This window comes from Lepisosteus oculatus, chromosome 14, assembly GCF_040954835.1.
Source record: "Lepisosteus oculatus isolate fLepOcu1 chromosome 14, fLepOcu1.hap2, whole genome shotgun sequence".
NCBI lineage: Eukaryota > Metazoa > Chordata > Actinopteri > Semionotiformes > Lepisosteidae > Lepisosteus > Lepisosteus oculatus.
Window position 1 is genome coordinate 55,924,978 of NC_090709.1, and position 20,409 is coordinate 55,945,386.

The following is a 20,409-nucleotide window of genomic DNA, read 5'->3' on the forward strand; positions in this document are numbered from 1 at the left end:
AGGGAGACACACGGAGAGACACAGGGAGAGAGACAGGGAGAGAGGGACAAACACAGAGACTCAGACAGAAGGACAGAAAGACAGAAAGAGAGAAGTACAGACGGACAAAAAGACAGAGAAAAGGACAGATGGACTGATGGACAGAAAGAGAGAAAAGGACAGAAAGACAGATGGACTGAAGGACAGATGGACAGAGAAAAGAACAGAAAGTCAGAAGGACAGATGGACAGAGAAAAGAACAGAAAGACAGAAGGACAGTGAAAGGGACAGATGGACAGAAGGAAAGATGGACAGAGAAAAGGACAGAAGGACAGAGGGACAGATGGACAGACAGACAGATGGACGGACAGACAGATGGACAGAGAAAAGAACAGAAAGTCAGAAGGACAGATGGAAAGAGAAAAGAAAAGAAAGACAGAAGGATAGTGAAAGGGACAGATGGTCAGAAGGAAAGATGGACAGAGAAAAGGACAGAAGGACAGATGGATAGAAAAATAGAAGGATAGACGGACAGACGGACAGAAAGACAGATGGACAGAAGGACAGATGGACAGAGAAAAGAACAGAAAGTCAGAAGGACAGATGGACAGAGAAAAGAACAGAAAGACAGAAGGACAGTGAAAGGGACAGAAGGAAAGATGGACAGAGAAAAGGACAGAAGGACAGATGGACAGACAGACAGACGGATGGACAGACAGACAGACAGACAGACGGACAGACGGACAGACAGACAGACAGACAGACAGACAGACAGACAGATGGACAGACAGACAGACAGATGGACGGACAGACAGACGGACAGACGGACAGACTCTGCCCCACTTGCCTCGTCAGACATCTCCGCCTCTCTCCTTGCCCTCCGCACCGGGGAGCCCCAGGCGGGGCCTGGCGGGGCCGGGCGGGCGATGGGGGGCAGGACGGGTGGGGGCAGGGGCAGGGGCACCGCCCCGGGCAGCAGGGGGGGCTCGAGGGGCATGGCGGCGAGGAAGGGGGGGCGGCGGGGCGGGGCGGTCAGGGGCCTGAGGGGGCCGGAGGGGGGGGCCGGGGGCGGGGAGCGGAGGGGGCTCTCGGGCGAGGACGGGGGGGACACCGAGCGGAACGAGCCGGGCGAGCCCGAGCGGGACGAGCCGGGCGACTCTGGGAGCTCCAGATGCAGCTCGGCCGCCCTCTCCAGCTTCTGGACGAGCTCGGGGAGACACGAAGACACCTCGGGATTCTGTCCAGCGGGGAGAGGGGGAGACACAACGCAGGGGGGATGAGACTACGCCTGGACAGGTGAGTGTGGACAGTGAGAGTGTGGACAGGTGAGTGTGTACAGTGTGTCCAGTGAGAGTCTGGACAGGTGAGTGTGGACAGTGTGTCCAGTGAGAGTCTGGACAGGTGAGTGTGTCCAGTGTGTCCAGTGAGAGTCTGGACAGGTGAGTGTGTACAGTGTGTCCAGTAAGAGTCTGGACAGGTGGGTGTGTCTCTACAGTGTGTCCATTAAGAGTCTGGACAGGCGAGTGTGTCCAGTGTGTCCAGTAAGAGTGTGGACAGGTGTGTCCAACAGTAAGAAGCTGTCTTACCCTGTAACCCAGCTCAGGGGTGTTAGGGGGTGCTCTGTCTCCTCCCCAGATCTCACCTTCAGGCCTGCTGAAATGCCGGACCACTAGGAGACGCTGGAAACGAGGACACAAGACAGAGGTCAGGTCCACAGAGCTCACTCAATCACTACAGCAAGCAGAGACCTCTCGGCCATCAGGACTGTGGGGGTCAGTGTGGGGAGCTGTAGGGCATCGGGAGTTTAGGGGTCAGTGTGGAGCTGTAGGGTATCGGGAGTTTAGGGGTCAGTGTGGGGAGCTGTAGGGTTTCGGGAGTTTAGGGGTCAGAGTGGGGAGCTGTAGGGTATCGGGAGTTTAGGGGTCAGTGTGGGGAGCTGTAGGGTATCGGGAGTTTAGGGGTCAGAGTGGGGAGCTGTAGGGTATCGGGAGTTTAGGGGTCAGTGTGGGGAGCTGTAGGGTATCGGGAGTTTAGGGGTCAGTGTGGGGAGCTGTAGGGTATCGGGAGTTTAGGGGTCAGTGTGGGGAGCTGTGGGGTATCGGGAGTTTAGGGGTCAGTGTGGGGAGCTGTAGGGTAGATGTGGGGCACCGGGCCCACCACAGGGCGGCCGGTCCAGTCTCGCGGAAGGCGACCGGGTCAGACTTACGGAAAAGCACCGGGACTTGGGCCGGGACCTCTCCCGCTGCCAGTCCGGGTTCGGCCTGACCGGTGTGACCTGTGAAGACGCCAGACAGCCCATCTCTGAGACAGCTCTAACCACACAGCCCAGCCCAGTCGTGTCGAGACTAGGGGCCTTGGGCAGTCTCTACAGTGTGTCCAGTGAGAGTGTGGACAGGTGAGTGTGTACAGTGTGTCCAGTGAGAGTGTGGACAGGTGAGTGTGTACAGTGTGTCCAGTGAGAGTCTGGACAGATGAGTGTGTCTCTACAGTGTGTCCAGTAAGAGTCTGGACAGGTGAGTGTGTACAGTGTGTCCAGTGAGAGTCTGGACAGGTGAGTCTCTACAGTGTGTCCAGTGAGAGTCTGGACAGGTGAGTGTGTCCAGTGTGTCCAGTGAGAGTCTGGACAGGCGAGTGTGTCCAGTGTGTCCAGTAAAAGTCTGGACAGGCGAGTGTGTCCAGTGTGTCCAGTAAGAGTCTGGACAGGTGAGTCTCTACAGTGTGTCCAGTGAGAGTCTGGACAGGTGAGTGTGTCCAGTGTGTCCAGTGAGAGTCTGGACAGGTGAGTGTGTCCAGTGAGAGTCTGGACAGGCGAGTGTGTCCAGTGTGTCCAGTGAGAGTCTGGACAGGTGAGTGTGTCCAGTGTGTCCAGTGAGAGTCTGGACAGGTGAGTGTGTACAGTGTGTCCAGTAAGAGTCTGGACAGGCGAGTGTGTCCAGTGTGTCCAGTGAGAGTGTGGACAGGTGAGTGTGTACAGTGTGTCCAGTGAGAGTCATGACAGGTGAGTGTGTACAGTGTGTCCAGTGAAAGTCTGGACAGGTGAGTCTCTACAGTGTGTCCAGGAAGAGTCTGGACAGGTGAGTGTGTCCAGTGTGTCCAGGAAGAGTCTGGGACGTCCAGAGGCAATCTGTGCTCTCAGAAGGCCATAATGGACCTGCAGCTTGGTGTTCCTCGGACCCGCGACCCTGTCTCTTGAGCCGAGGCGTGTCCTCAGTCAAGATCACCACTGGAAGTGTCTCTCCTCGTCTGGAGGTGCTACCGTGAGACCTGGTCTGTCAAGCGCTTTGCGCTGCTATGTGTGTGAAAGGTGCTCTATCAGTGAAGTTTATTATTATTATTATTATTATAATACAGCGAGCGCTGCTGGGGGCGGAGAGGCCAGTCGGAGGAGGGCTGGACGCTGGACGCTGGACGCTGGACGGCGGGCGGGAGGGGTGGACTTACGACGCCTCGCCGGGCCCGGGTCCTGCTGCGACCGCGAACGGCCGTGCGGCATCTCTGTCGGTCCATCGTCCTGCCGAGACAAGCAGAGTCACAGAGGGGAGGGGAGGGGGCGGAGCCACACCGCTGGGCGGCTTGTTCCCCACCCCCGCCCCCCTCTGTGTACAGAAGAGCCTCCTGTCCTGACTGGAGGAGCTCACCCAGCTGTGTCTGGAGAGAAGCCAGGGTATCGGCTTCAACCACACGGACAGGGCGGCCTGTTCCCCACCCCCACCACCCTCTGTGTAGAGGTGCAGCTCCTCTCAATATCTTTTTACAGCACGATCACACCCATAAGAGTGGAGTAACGGTAAAAAAAAACAACTTATTTCTCCACTTATTTTGTTATTTCTTGCCAGCGGCGCTTTTGACTGACTTACCGATTTCACGGGGATACTGAAGAGCGATTCTGTTTATTAAGCGCTATATAGTTCTTTCCTCCTCCTCTCTCTTCACTCCTCTGAGCTCACGGGGCTCCGGCGCCGCCCCCCGCTAGAATCCGCCGCTCTGTGACGTAAGGCGGCTCATTGTGACGCCCCCGTGACGTCGCCCCCGACGCGCTCACGGCTCGGCCGCGAAACAAAAATGGCCGCCATTTTTCGCGGTTGTTTTTTTTGGGGGGGCGGACATTTTATTTTTCCAACTCTCAGCGGCCAGCCGGGTGTCCCTGTACGACCCCGGTAGTCGCCACCTCGGACAGGCAGGGGAAACGGGTCCAGCTGTTTCCGGCCCAAGGGTGACAAAAGCTGCACTTGAATTTAAAGACAAAATCACGTCGAGGGCGCATTCAGCACCCCCACGTCCAACACGGGTTTCCGTGGGGTGGGGTTCAGTGAAAGTAGCAACCCCCCCCGACCCCCAAGTCGAAGAAAGACCAACCTCCACCCCCCTCTAGCGCCCAAGGGCGGACATTTCGGGCCACGCCACGTCCAAAAAACACGGGTCCCCCCCGTCCTGCGGGGAAAAGAGACGCCATTTTCTTTTCCGAGCGCTGCGTGGGACCTCACGACCCCCCCCCCAAAAAAAACGGGCTTCGGTAGACGAGGAAACCCAGGCACGTCGACCTCTCTACAACACCACCCGGCCGTTTCTGTTTCAGACCGTGGGAAAAAAAATAAATAAAATTTCGCCCCTCACCGACCGCCGCGCAAAAAAACACAACTTCACGCTACAGAAACGGCCTGTGTGAGGGGGACACGGGAAAAAAATAAAACCTGCGTGTTTTCGGCAGAGTAAGCTCAGCGGGGAAACTCCCTGAATCTCGGGGTTGCTTCTTGAACCCCGAAAACGACCTTTTCTCTCTCTCTCTCGTTTTCTTGGTGTCTGGGACGTTCACGAACTCCGCCGCGTCGGTGCGATTCCCAGCGGGACGTGAACATAACCCCCCCCCGTGGGGCCACAGCGCCCCAGTGTGGCCGAGAGGACCACCACCCGCAGGGCTGAGCTTTTACTGCCGTGTCCCGCTTTCACTCTGGCGATGAAGGAGGGAATCAAGGAGGAGAATTAATATTGTGATCCACCAGTCCATCACAGGACACACACACACCCTGGACAGGACACCAGTCCATCACAGGACACACACACACCCTGGACAGGACACCAGTCCATCACAGGACACACACACACCCTGGACAGGACACCAGTCCATCACAGGACACACACACACACCCTGGACAGGACACCAGTACTTCACAGGATACCAGTCCATCACAGTACACACACACCCTGGACAGGACACCAGTCCTTCACAGGATACCAGTCCATCACAGGACACACACACCCTGGACAGAACACCAGTCCATCAAAGGACACACACACCCTAGACAGAACACCAGTCCATCAAAGGACACACATACAAACCCTGGACAGGACAGCAGTCCATCACAGGACACACACACACTCACACACCCTGGACAGGACACCAGTCCATCACAGGACACACACACTCACACATCCTGGACAGGACACCAGTCCATCACAGGACACACACACCCTGGATAGAACACCAGTCCATCACAGGACACACACACCCTGGACAGGACACCAGTCCATCAAAGGACACACATACAAACACTGGACAGGACAGCAGTCCATCACAGGACACACACACTCACACACCCTGGACAGGACACCAGTCCATCACAGGACACACACACACTCAAACACCCTGGACAGGACACCAGTCCAGCACAGGACACACACACTCTGGATAGAACACCAGTCCATCACAGGACACACACACACTCACACACCCTGGACAGGACACCAGTCCATCATAGGATGTTCAGTGCCTCTCTCTAATAAAGTAGAAACGCGACATTAGACTCCGTTCGAAACGGGAGAAATCACCAGGACACGATACACCTTGCTCCGGACGAAGGGAGAAGACCTGTACCTTCACGAGTCCGGGTTGTGAAAACTTCTTCTGGCAGTTCAAAACGTTTCGAAGAGACAACAGCGCTACCCTGTTTTCCATTTCTATCGTGTGTTATTATACAGTCATAAGTATCTGTCCTGATTACAGAGTCCCCCTCTCACTGCCAGGACTGAAGCCCAGTGCAGCACGAATAATAATAATAATTAATAAGTCTGGACTCTCCCCTCAGAGCTCTTCCCAGGTCAGGGGGATCCCCTCCAGCCCCCCCAGTGTGCAGCCCCCACCTGGATGATGCTCCAGTCCGCTCAGCACACAGCAGCTCTCAGTGGGGAGGAGAGCAGAGGGATGGAGCCAGTTCAGAGAGGGGGGAGTGATTAGGAGGCCATGATGGGTCAAGACCAGGGGGGGAATCAGGCCAGGACACTGGGGTAACACCCCTACTCTTCTCCAGAGACACCCCGGGATTGTTAACGAGCACAGAGAGTTGGTTTGACGTCTCATCCGAAGGACGGCACCTGTTTACAGTCCAGTGTCCCCCGTCACTATACTGGGGCATCAGGACCCACACAGACCGCAGGGTGAGAGCGCCCCCTGCTGGCCCCACTCACACCTCTCCCAGCAGCAGCCTTGGGGGAGGGGGGAGGGAAAAAACCAAAAGCTAAACAGATTTTTTTTAATTTTTTTTTTATTGATCCTTAACAAAAGAATAAAAATTACAAGCTTCAGTCCAGTCCAGTCTGGTGTCTCTCAGCTCCAGTCCAGTCTGGTGTCCCTCAGCTCCAGTGCAGTCCAGACTGGGGTCCCTCAGCTTCGGTCCAGACTGGGGTCCCTCAGCTTCGGTCCAGCACAGTCTGGGGTCCCTCAGCTCCAGTCCAGTCCAGTCTGGGGCCCCTCAGCTCCAGTCCAGTCCAGTCTGGGGCCCCTCAGCTCCAGTCCAGTCCAGTCTGGGGTCCCTCAGCTTCGGTCCAGCACAGACTGGGGTCCCTCAGCTTCGGTCCAGCACAGTCTCGTGTCCCTCAGCTTCGGTCCAGACTGGGGTCCCTCAGCTTCGGTCCAGCACAGACTGGGGTCCCTCAGCTTCGGTCCAGCACAGTCTGGTGTCCCTCAGCTTCAGTCCAGACTGGGGTCCCTCAGCTTCGGTCCAGCACAGTCTGGGGTCCCTCAGCTCCAGTCCAGTCCAGTCTGGTGTCTCTCAGCTCCGGTCCAGTCCAGTCTGGTGTCCCTAGGCTCCTGTCCAGTCCCGTCTGGTGTCCCTCAGCTCCAGTCCAGTCCAGTCCAGTCCAGTCCAGTCCAGATCTTAGCCGGCACAGAACCAGGAAAGGAACCTGGAAAGAATATTGTTATTGCAGGTGTGAGGGACACAGACACAGACGTCACCATGACATCAAACAGCAAGAGGAGACTCCTCCTTGAATCACAGACACGACCAGGCGGCGCCCCCCTGTCTGCTCACCTGCACCTCCTCTTCCTCCTCTTGTCCTTCCCGGCAGCCAGCTCCTCCTCTCCCTCGCTCTTCCTCTCCTGAGCTACGGTCGCCACCTCCATCGGCTCGTCCTGGTCTTCTGTCTCCACCGACACGCAGCTCAGGGAGTTAAGAAGGGCGCACCAGCGCTTCTGAAGCAGAGACAGGAGAGTCACGTTAAGAGTCGGACTGGACACTCCAGTACATGAACACTGCACTGAGAGAGAGAGGGGTTCACACAGACACACTGACTGGACACTCCAGGACATGAACACTGCACTGAGAGAGAGAGGGGTTCATACAGACACACTGACTGGACACTCCAGTACATTAACACTGCACAGAGAGAGAGAGAGGGGTTCACACAGACACACTGACTGGACACTCCAGTACATGAACACTGCACTGAGAGAGAGAGGGGTTCATACAGACACACTGACTGGACACTCCAGGACATGAACACTGCACTGAGAGAGAGAGAGGGGTTCATACAGACACACTGACTGGACACTCCAGGACATGAACACTGCACTGAGAGAGAGAGAGAGGGGTTCATACAGACACACTGACTGGACACTCCAGTACATGAACACTGCACTGAGAGAGAGAGGGGTTCATACAGACACACTGACTGGACACTCCAGTACATGAACACTGCACTGAGAGAGAGGGGTTCACACAGACACACTGACTGACTGGACACTCCAGTACATGAACACTGCACTGAGAGAGAGAGGGGTTCATACAGACACACTGACTGGACACTCCAGTACATGAACACTGCACTGAGAGAGAGAGGGGTTCATACACACACACTGACTGGACACTCCAGGACATGAACACTGCACTGAGAGAGAGAGAGAGAGAGGGGGGTTCACACAGACACACTGACTGGACACTCCAGGACATGAACACTGCACTGAGAGAGAGAGAGGGGTTCATACAGACACACTGACTGGACACTCCAGGACATGAACACTGCACTGAGAGAGAGAGAGAGGGGTTCATACAGACACACTGACTGGACACTCCAGTACATGAACACTGCACTGAGAGAGAGAGAGAGGGGTTCATACAGACACACTGACTGGACACTCCAGGACATGAACACTGCACTGAGAGAGAGAGGGGTTCATACAGACACACTGACTGGACACTCCAGGACATGAACACTGCACTGAGAGAGAGAGGGGTTCATACAGACACACTGACTGGACACTCCAGGACATGAACACTGCACTGAGAGAGAGAGGGGTTCATACACACACACTGATTGGACACTGGACAGGAGTAAAGAGAGGATCAGAGCATCACCCACCTTCTTTTTCTTCTGTCTCACAGGAGGTGGTGATTGGACCTCCTCCAGCTGGAGTCCGAGGAGGGAGAGAGGGGGCAGGAGAGGGACAGCACAGGGAGAGAAAGAGAGAGACAGGTGAGTCAAGTGTCCCAAGAGCACAGAGACTCTGCTGAGATCACACTCGCAGGGAGTGAGCCTGGGTGTAGCCCACTAATACTGACCCACTGGACACCACAGGACAGAGAGGAGGAGGAGGAGAGAGACACACTGCCTGGACACCACAGGACAGAGAGGAGGAGGAGGAGAGAGACACACTGCCTGGACACCACAGGACAGAGAGGAGGAGGAGAGAGACACACTGAGGACAGAGAGGAGGAGGAGAGAGACACTGACAGACAGGGCTGAAAGAGAGAGAGACACTGAGACCCAGGGACAGGGAGACAGCAGGCCGAGAGAGAGACACTGACAGACAGGGCTGAAAGAGAGAGAGACAGAGAGGCAGGGACAGACAGACAGCAGGCCGAGAGAGAGACACTGACAGACAGGGCTGAAAGAGAGAGAGACACTGAGACCCAGGGACAGACAAGACGGCGAAACTCCACCACAGACAGGACAGGGGGCAGGGTGGGACCAGCACTGACCTCCTTCCTCTCTCCTGCCGGAAGAGCTGTCTCCACCTCCTCTTCCTCCTGCAAGTCAAGAGACAGGCTGAGAGAGAGACGGGCTGGCGGGACATCGGCGAACAGAGCTGAAGGCAGAGAGCCGGGGAGACAGGCCCAGCTGGGACAACGCAGGACCGACAGAGAGCAGGGAGACACAGGGAGAGAGACCCAGCTGGGACAACGCAGGACAGACAGAGAGCAGGGAGACACAGGGAGAGAGACAGGGAGAGAGGGACAAACACAAAGACTCAGACAGAAGGACAGAAAGACAGAAAGAGCGAAGTACAGACGGACAAAAAGACAGAGAAAAGGACAGATGGACTGATGGACAGAAAGAGAGAAAAGGACAGAAAGACAGATGGACTGAAGGACAGATGGACAGAGAAAAGAACAGAAAGTCAGAAGGACAGATGGACAGAGAAAAGAACAGAAAGACAGAAGGACAGTGAAAGGGACAGATGGACAGAAGGAAAGATGGACAGAGAAAAGGACAGAAGGACAGATGGACAGAAAGACAGACGGACAGAAAGAGATGGACAGAAGGACAGATGGACAGAGAAAAGAACAGAAAGTCAGAAGGACAGATGGACAGAGAAAAGAACAGAAAGACAGAAGGACAGTGAAAGGGACAGATGGACAGAAGGAAAGATGGACAGAGAAAAGGACAGAAGGACAGACGGACAGATGGACAGACAGACAGATGGACGGACAGACAGATGGAAAGAGAAAAGAACAGAAAGTCAGAAGGACAGATGGAAAGAGAAAAGAACAGAAAGACAGAAGGACAGTGAAAGGGACAGATGGACAGAAGGAAAGATAGACAGAGAAAAGGACAGCAGGACAGATGGACAGACAGACAGATGGACAGACGGACAGACAGACAGACAGACAGACGGATGGACAGACAGACAGACGGACAGACGGATGGACAGACAGACAGACGGACAGATGGACAGACAGACAGACAGACAGACGGACAGACAGACAGACGGACAGACAGACGGATGGACAGACAGACAGACAGACAGACAGACAGATGGCCAAACAGACAGATGGACAGACAGACGGACAGACGGACAGAAGGACAGATGGACAGACAGACAGACGGACGGACAGAAGGACAGAAGGACAGACGGATGGACAGACAGACAGACAGACAGACGGACAGACGGACAGACAGACGGACAGACGGACAGATGGACAGATGGACAGACAGACAGACAGACAGACAGATGGACGGACAGACAGACAGACAGACAGACAGACAGACAGACAGACGGACAGACTCTGCCCCACTTGCCTCATCAGACATCTCCGCCTCTCTCCTTGCCCTCCGCACCGGGGAGCCCCAGGCGGGGCCTGGCGGGGCCGGGAGGGCGATGGGGGGCAGGACGGGTGGGGGCAGGGGCAGGGGCACCGCCCCGGGCAGCAGGGGGGGCTCGAGGGGCATGGCGGCGAGGAAGGGGGGGCGGCGGGGCGGGGCGGTCAGGGGCCGGAGGGGGCCGGAGGGGGGGGCCGGGGGCGGGGGGCGGAGGGGGCTCTCGGGCGAGGAGGGGGGGGACACCGAGCGGAACGAGCCGGGCGAGCCCGAGCGGGACGAGCCGGGCGACTCTGGGAGCTCCAGCTGCAGCTCGGCCGCCCTCTCCAGCTTCTGGACGAGCTCGGGGAGACACGAAGACACCTCGGGATTCTGTCCAGCGGGGAGAGGGGGAGACACAACGCAGGGGGGATGAGACTACGCCTGGACAGGTGAGTGTGGACAGTGAGAGTGTGGACAGGTGAGTGTAGACAGTGTGTCCAGTGAGAGTGTGGACAGGTGAGTGTGTACAGTGTGTCCAGTAAGAGTCTGGACAGGTGAGTGTGTCCAGTGTGTCCAGTGAGAGTGTGGACAGGTGAGTGTGTCCAGTAAGAGTCTGGACAGGTGAGTGTGTCCAGTGTGTCCAGTGAGAGTGTACAGTGTGTCCAGTGAGAGTGTGGACAGGTGAGTCTCTACAGTGTGTCCAGTGAGAGTCTGGACAGGTGAGTGTGTCCAGTGTGTCCAGTGAGAGTCTGGACAGGTGCGTGTGTACAGTGTGTCCAGAAAGAGTCTGGACAGGTGAGTGTGTACAGTGTGTCCAGTGAGAGTCTGGACAGGTGAGTGTGTCCAGTGTGTCCAGTGAGAGTCTGGACAGGTGAGTGTGTACAGTGTGTCCAGTGAGAGTGTGGACAGGCGAGTCTGTACAGTGTGTCCAGTGAGAGTGTGGACAGGTGAGTGTGGACAGTAAGAGTCTGGACAGGTGAGTGTGTACAGTGTGTCCAGCAAGAGTCTGGACAGGTGAGTGTGTCCAGTGTGTCCAGTAAGAGTCCGGACAGGCGAGTGTGGACAGTGTGTCCAGTAAGAGTGTGGACAGGTGTGTCCAACAGTAAGAAGCTGTCTTACCCTGTAACCCAGCTCAGGGGTGTTAGGGGGTGCTCTGTCTCCTCCCCAGATCTCACCTTCAGGTCTTGAGAAATGACGGACCACTAGGAGACGCTGGAAACGAGGACACAAGACAGAGGTCAGGTCCACAGAGCTCACTCAATCACTACAGCAAGCAGAGACCTCTCGGCCATCAGGACTGTGGGGGTCAGAGTGTGGAGCTGTAGGGTATCGGGAGTTTAGGGGTCAGTGTGGGGAGCTGTAGGGTATCGGGAGTTTAGGGGTCAGTGTGGGGAGCTGTAGGGTATCGGGAGTTTAGGGGTCAGAGTGGGGAGCTGTAGGGTATCGGGAGTTTAGGGGTCAGTGTGGGGAGCTGTAGGGTAGATGTTGGGCACCGGGCCCACCACAGGGCGGCCGATCCAGTCTCGCGGAAGGCGACCGGGTCAGACTTACGGAAAAGCACCGGGATTTGGGCCGGGACCTCTCCCGCTGCCAGTCCGGGTTCGGCCTGACCGGTGTGACCTGTGAAGACGCCAAACAGCCCATCTCCGAGACAGCTCTGACCACATAGCCCAGCCCAGTCGTGTCGAGACTAGAGGCCTTGTGCAGTCTCTACAGTGTGTCCAGTGAGAGTGTGGACAGGTGAGTGTGTACAGTGTGTCCAGTGAGAGTCTGGACAGGTGAGTGTGTACAGTGTGTCCAGTGAGAGTGTGGACAGGTGAGTGTGTACAGTGTGTCCAGTGAGAGTGTGGACAGGTGAGTGTGTACAGTGTGTCCAGTGAGAGTCTGGACAGGTGAGTGTGTACAGTGTGTCCAGTGAGAGTGTGGACAGGTGAGTGTGTACAGTGTGTCCAGTGAGAGTGTGGACAGGTGAGTGTGTACAGTGTGTCCAGTGAGAGTCTGGACAGGTGAGTGTGTCCAGTGTGTCCAGAAAGAGTCTGGACAGGTGAGTCTCTACAGTCTGTCCAGTGAGAGTCTGGACAGGTGAGTGTGTACAGTGTGTCCAGTGAAAGTGTGGACAGGTGAGTGTGTACAGTGTGTCCAGTGAGAGTGTGGACAGGTGAGTGTGTACAGTGTGTCCAGTGAGAGTCTGGACAGGTGAGTCTCTACAGTGTGTCCAGGAAGAGTGTGGGACGTCCAGAGGCAATCTGTGCTCTCAGAAGGCCATAATGGACCTGCAGCTTGGTTTTCCTCGGACCCGCGACCCTGTCTCTTGAGCCGAGACGTGTCCTCAGTCAAGATCACCACTGGAAGTGTCTCTCCTCGTCTAGAGGTGTTACCGTGAGACCTGGTCTGTCAAGCGCTTTGCGCTGCTATGTGTGTGAAAGGTGCTCTATCAGTGAAGTTTATTATTATTATTATTATAATACAGCGAGTGCTGCTGGGGGTGGAGAGGTCAGTCGGAGGAGGGCTGGACGCTGGACGCTGGACGGCGGGCGGGAGGGGTGGACTTACGACGCCTCGCCGGGCCCGGGTCCTGCTGCGACCGCGCACGGCCGTGCGGCATCTCTGTCGGTCCATCGTCCTGCCGAGACAAGCAGAGTCACAGAGGGGAGGGGAGGGGGCGGAGCCACACAGCTGGGCGGCTTGTTCCCCACCCCCGCCCCCCTCTGTGTATAGAAGAGCCTCCTGTCCTGACTGGAGGACCTCACCCAGCTGTGGCTGGAGAGAAGCCAGGGTATCGGCTTCAACCACAGGGCTGGGCGGCTTGTTCCCCACCCCCACCACCCTCTGTGTACAGTAGAGCCTCCTGTCCTGACAGGAGGAGCTCACCCAGCTGTGTCTGGAGAGGAGCCAGGTTATCAGCTTTGTTCCACAGCCCCGCCACCCTCTGTGTAGAGAAGAGCCTCCTGTCCTGACTGGAGGAGCTCACCCAGCTCTGTCTGGAGAGGAGCCAGGGTATCAGCTTTGTTCCACACCCCCGCCACCCTCTGTGTACAGAAGAGCCTCCTGTCCTGACTGGAGGAGCTCACCCAGCTGTGTCTGGAGAGAAGCCAGGGTATCGGCTTCAACCACAGGGCTGGGCAGCTTGTTCCCCACCCCCACCACTCTCTGAGTAGAGGTGCACCTCCTCTCAATATCTTTTTACAGCACGATCACACCCATAAGAGTTGAGTAACGGTAAAAAAAACAACGTATTTCTCCACTTATTTTGTTATTTCTCACTTTTGACTGACTTACCGATTTCACGGGGATTCTGAAGAGCGTTTCTGAAGTTGAAACTAACGATCTAAGTCGAAGTAACTTTATTGGAAGAAACACGTGTTTAGAAAGGACTATATAGCGCTTTCCTCCTCTTCTCTCTTCACTCCTCTGAGCTCATGGGGCTCCGGCGCCGCCCCCCCGCTAGAATCCGCCGCTCTGTGACGTCAGGCGGCTCATTGTGACGCCACCGTGACGTCACCCCCGACGCGTTCACGGCTCGGCCGCGAAACAAAAATGGCCGTCATTTTTCACGGTTGTTGTTTTTTTTGGGTGGACATTTTATTTTTCCCAACTCTCGGCGGCCAGCCGGGTGTCCCTGTACGACCCCGGTAGTCGCCACCTCGGACAGGCAGGGGAAACGGGTCCAGCTGTTTCCGGCCCAAGGCTTACAAAAGCTGCACTTGAATTTAAAGACAAAATCACGTCGAGGGCGCATTCAGCACCCCCACGTCCAACACGGGTTTCCGTGGGGTTTGGTTCAGTGAAATTAGACCACCCCCGCCGACCCCCAAATCAAAGAAAGACCAAACTCCACCCCCCTCTAGCGCCCAAGGGCGGAAATTTCGGGCCACGCCACGTCCAAAAAACACGGGTTCCCCCCCCCCCCCCCCGTCCTGCGGGGAAAAGAAACGTCATTTTCTTTTCCGAGTGCTGCGTGGGACCTCACGACCCCCCCCCCCCCCAAAAAAAAAAAAAAAACGGGCTTCGCAGACGAGGAAAACCAGGCACGTCGACCTCTCTACAACACCACCCGGCTGTTTCTGTTTCAAACCGTGAGAAAAAAATAAATTAAATTTCGCCCTTCACCGACCGCCGCGCAAAAAAACACAACTTCACGCTACAGAAACGGCCTGTGTGAGGGGGGGGCACGGGAAAAAAATAAAACCTGCGTGTTTTCGGCAGAGTAAGCTCAGCGGGGAAACTCCCTGAATCTCGGGGTTGCTTCTTGAACCCCGAAAACGACCTTTTTTCTCTCTCTCGTTTTCTTGGTGTCTGGGACGTTCACGAACTCCGCCGCGTCGGTGCGATTCCCAGCGGGACTTGAACATAACCCCCCCCCGTGGGGCCACAGCGCCCCCGTGTGGCCGAGAGGACCACCACCCGCAGGGCTGAGCTTTTACTGCCGTGTCCCGCTTTCACTCTGGCGATGAAGGAGGGAATCAAGGAGGAGAATTAATATTGTGATCCACCAGTCCATCACAGGACACACACACACCCTGGACAGGACACCAGTCTTTCACAGGATACCAGTCCATCACAGGACACACACACACCCTGGACAGGACACCAGTCCATCACAGGACACACACACACCCTGGACAGGACACCAGTCCATCACAGGACACACACACCCTGGACAGGACAGCAGTCCATCACTGGACACACACACCCTCACACACCCTGGACAGGACAGCAGTCCATCACAGGATGTTCAGTGCCTCTCTCTAATAAAGTAGAAACGCGACATTAAACTCCGTTCGAAACGGGAGAAATCACCAGGACACGATACACCTTGCTCCGGACGATGGGAGAAGACCTGTACCTTCACGAGTCCGGGTTCTGAAAACTTCTTCTGACAGTTCAAAACGTTTCGAAGAGACTACAGCGCTACCCTGTTTTCCATTTCTATCGTGTATTATTATACAGTCATAAGTATCTGTACTGATCACAGAGTCCCCCTCTCACTGCCAGGACTGAAGCCCAGTGCAGCACGAATAATAATAATAATAATTAATAAGTCTGGACCCTCCCCTCAGAGCTCTTCCCAGGTCAGGGGGATCCCCTCCAGCCCCCCCAGTGTGCAGCCCCCACCTGGATTATGCTCCAGTCCGCTCAGCACACAGCAGAGGGAACAGAGGGATGGAGCCAGTTCAGAGAGGGGGGTGAGTAGGAGGCCATGATGGGTCAAGACCAGGGGGGGAATCAGGCCAGGACACTGGGGTAACACCCCTACTCTTCTCCAGAGACACCCCGGGATTGTTAATGAGCACAGAGAGTCAGGACCTTGGTTTGACCTCCCATCCGAAGGACGGCGCCTGTTTACAGTCCAGTGTCCCCCGTCACTATACTGGGGCATCAGGACTCACACAGACCACAGGGTGAGAGCGCCCCCTGCTGGCCCCACTCACACCTCTCCCAGCAGCAACTTTGGGGGGGGGGAGGGAAAAAACCAAAAGCTAAATAGATTTTTTTTTTAAAAAAATTATTGATGCTTAACAAAAGAACAAAAATTACAAGCTTCAGTCCAGACTGGGGTCTGGGGTCCCTCAGCTTCAGTCCAGTCCAGTTTGGGGCCCCTCAGCTTCAGTCCAGTCCAGTCTGGGGCCCCTCAGCTCCAGTGCAGTCCAGACTGGGGTCCCTCAGCTTCGGTCCAGCACAGACTGGGTTCCCTCAGCTTCGGTCCAGCACAGACTGGGGTCCCTCAGCTTCAGTCCAGACTGGGGTCCCTCAGCTTAGGTCCAGCACAGTCTGGGGTCCCTCAGCTCCAGTCCAGTCCAGTCTGGTGTCTCTCAGCTCCGGTGCAGTCCAGTCTGGTGTCTCTCAGCTCCGGTCCAGTCCAGTCTGGTGTCCCTAGGCTCCAGTCCAGTCCAGTCTGGTGTCCCTCAGCTCCTGTCCAGTTCAGTCTGGGGCCCCTCAGCTTCAGTGCAGTCCAGTCTGGCGTCCCTCAGCTCCACTCCAGTCCAGTCCAGTCCAGTCCAGTCCAGATCTTAGCTGGCACAGAACCAGGAAAGGAACCTGGAAAGAATATTGTTATTGCAGGTGTGAGGGACACAGACACAGACGTCACCATGACATCAAACAGCAAGAGGAGACTCCTCCTTGAATCACAGACATGACCGGGCGGCGCCCCCCTGTCTGCTCACCTGCACCTCCTCTTCCTCTACTTGTCCTTCCCGGCATCCTGCTCCTCCTCTCCCTCGCTCTTCCTCTCCTGACCCACGGTCTCCGCCGCCTCCATCAGCTCGTCCTGATCATCTGTCTCCACCGACACGCAGCTCAGGGACTTTAAAAAGACGCACCAGTGCTTCTGAAGCAGAGACAGGAGAGTCACGTTAAGAGTCGGACTGGACACTCCAGGACATGAACACTGCACTGAGAGAGAGAGAGGGGTTCATACAGACACATGACTGGACACTCCAGTACATGAACACTGCACTGAGAGAGAGAGGGGTTCATACAGACACACTGACTGGACACTCCAGTACATGAACACTGCACTGAGAGAGAGAGAGGGGTTCATACAGACACACTGACTGGATACTGACTGGACACTGGACAGATGTAAAGAGAGGATCAGAGCATTACCCACCTTATTTTTCTTCTGTCTCACAGGAGGTGGTGATTGGACCTCCTCCAGCTGGAGTCCGAGGAGGGAGAGAGGGGGCAGGAGAGGGACAGCACAGGGAGAGAAAGAGAGAGACAGGTGAGTCAAGTGTCCCAAGAGTACAGAGACTCTGCTGAGATCACACTCGCAGTGAGTGACACCGACACTAACCAGCCTCAGGACAGCACTGCTAGAGCACCACAACCCAGACTCAACCACATCACAGCACAGATCAAACAGCAATATCTCACACACTGGGACACACACACACAAACACAACATAAACTGGAATGCTACAGAACCTTAAACAGACAATACACACTAGCTGAATATTTGACCAAAATAAAAAATAACAAACAGAAACAGACCCTGACGAAGTACAGGCTCAGTGACCACAACCTGGCCATAGAAACTGGGCGACACAGGCAGACCTGGCTGCCCAGAGAGGACAGGCTGTGCTCCCACTGCCAGCGGGGAGAAATAGAGACAGAGGTGCACTTCCTACTGCACTGTGACAGATACTCTGGGATTAGAGAAACATTCTTCCCGAAATTCAGAAATCTAATCCCAGAGTTCCCACACCTGCCAGAATCACAACGGGTCCCAATCCTACTGGGAGAGGGAGGAGTGAACTCAGTTGATCTGGCAGCCCAGTATGTGATCTCCTGTCACAGCCTGAGGAACAGTGAGTCTGTCTCCCAATAATGCTCCAGCCGCCTACAGTATATGTCAATATTTTATAATATGTCTTTGTTGTAAATGTCTGTAACGTGTCTGCTTTACGCAGAGAGTGGCGGGGGTTGGATGTCAAGGCCTGACGATACCGTATTACGCAGAGAGTGGAGGGGTGGGATGTCAGGGCCATACGACACTTCTTTATTCAGAGAGTGGAGGGGGTGGGATGTCAGGGCTAGATGACACTGCTTTACACAGAGAGTGGAGAGGTGGGTGTCAAGGCTATACGACAGTGCTTTCCGCAGAGAGTGGTGGGGGTGTGATGTCAGGGCCATACAACAGTGCTTTACACAGAGAGTGGTGGGGGTGGGATGTCAGGGCCATATGACACTGCTTTACACAGAGAGTGGCGGGGCTAGGATGTCAGGGCCATATGACACTGCTTTACACAGAGAGTGGTGGGGGTGGGATGTCAGAGCTTGACGACACTGCTTTATGCAGAGAGTGGAGGGGTGGGATGTCAGGGCTATACGACAGTGCTTTCGACAGAGAGTGGTGGGGGTGTGATGTCAGGGCCATATGACACTTCTTTACGCAGGGAGTGGCAGGGGTGGGATGTCAGGGCCTGACGATACTACTTTACACAGTTAGTGGTGGGGGTGGGATTTCAGGGCCATACGACACTTCTTTACGCAGAGAGTGGCAGGGCTTGACGACACTGCTTTATGCAAAAAATGGAGGGGTGGGTGTCAGGGCTATATGACAGTGCTTTCCGCAGAGAGTGGTGGCGGTGTGATGTCAGGGCCATACAGCAGTGCTTTACACAGAGAGTGGTGGGGGTGGGATGTCAGGGCCATATGACACTGCTTTACACAGAGAGTGGCGGGGGTGGGATATCAGGGCCTGACAACACAGCTTAACGCAGAGTGTGGAGGGGTGGGTGTCAGGGTTATACGGCAGTGCTTTACGCAGAGAGTGGTGGGGGAGGGATGTCAGGGCTTGACAACACTGCTTTATGTAGAGAGTGGAGGGGAGGGTTTCAGGGCCATAAGACACTGCTTTATGCAGAGAGTGGAGGGATTGGTGTCAGGGCCATATGACACTACTTTACACAGAGAGTGGCGGGAGTGGGATGTCAGGCCCTGACGATACTACTTTACGTAGACAGTGGCGGGGGTGGGATGTCAGGGCCTGACGATACTTATTTACGCAGAGAGTGGCAGGGGTGGGATGTCAGGGCCTGAAGATACTGCTTTTCGCAGAGAGCGGAGGAGGTGGGATACAACCTCTCAGTGGGGCCAGCAGGGGGCACTCACCCTGCGCTCTGTGTGGGTCTTAATGCCCCAGTGTAGTGACGGGGGACACGATCTGGCCCACCAGCGACGAGCAGGTTACCAGATCTAGACAAAGGGGGCAACTCTTAGTCGTATGAGCTTAGTCACACATCGCAGCGATTAAAAAAACAAAACAAACATATTATGTCTGTTACTAACGACTTTTTTTTCCTACATTGAAAGTCTCTTTCCCGGGTGATTTTCTAGCGCGACTGGGGCTCTTCATTTCTCCTCGGTGTCTCATCGCGGGCGGATTTGAAACAGACCACAGAAGATGGTCACACACTATATTATTATTGAGAGAAAGGCTCACTGTACCTCAGGCTGGGACAGTAGATCACACTGTATTATTATTATTAAGATTATTGAGAGTCTGGCTCACTGTTCCCCAGGCTGGGACAGGAGATCCCACACTGTATTATTATTATTGAGAGACAGGCTTACTCTCTGTTCCTCAAGCTCAGACAGGACATCACATAGTGTATTATTATTGATTGACAGGCTCACTGTTCCTCAGGCTGGGACAGGAGATCACACACTGTATTATTATTATTTAGAGACAGGCTCACTGTCTGTTCCTCAGAGTTGGACAGGAGATCCCACACTGAATTATTATTTTAGAGAGACAGGCTCACTGTATGTTCCCCAGGCTGGGTCAGGAGCTCACACAGTATTATTATAATTATTGAGAGACAGTCTCACTGTCTGTTCCTCAGTCTGGGACAGGAGATCACACACTGTATTATTATTATTGAGAGACAGGCTCACTGTCTGTTCCCCAGGCTGGGACAGGAGATAACACTGTATTATTATTGAGAGACAAACTCACTGTCTGTTCCTCAGGCTGGGACAGTAGATCACACTGTATTATTATTATTGAGAGTCTGGCTCACTGTTCCCCAGGCTGGGACAAGAGATCCCACACTGTATTATTATTATTTAGAGACAGACTCACTGTCTTTTCCTCGGTCTGGGACAGATGGTCACACACTGTATAATTATTGAGACAGGCTCACTGTCTGTTCCTCAATCTGGGACAGTAGATCACATTGTATTATTATTATTAATATTATTGAGAGTCTGGCACACTGTTCCCCAGGCTGGGACAGGAGATCCCACACTGTATTATTATTATTTTGAGACAGGCTCACTGTTTGTTCCTCAGGCTGGGACAGGAGATCACACACTGTATTATTTTTATTGAGAGAGAGGCTCACT

At 55.0% G+C, this 20,409-nt stretch overlaps 1 long non-coding RNA gene across 1 annotated transcript; it reads right to left on the bottom strand.

The window, feature by feature from the left end:
* Positions 1-1,571: 1,571 nt before the first annotated feature.
* On the bottom strand, positions 1,572-3,935 carry LOC138242505 (uncharacterized). The gene is made up of 4 exons (XR_011191645.1): positions 3,837-3,935; positions 3,421-3,490; positions 2,186-2,254; positions 1,572-1,658 (listed from the first exon to the last, which is right to left on the bottom strand). It is a non-coding gene; the product is annotated as an uncharacterized lncRNA (long non-coding RNA).
* Positions 3,936-20,409: the final 16,474 nt, after the last annotated feature.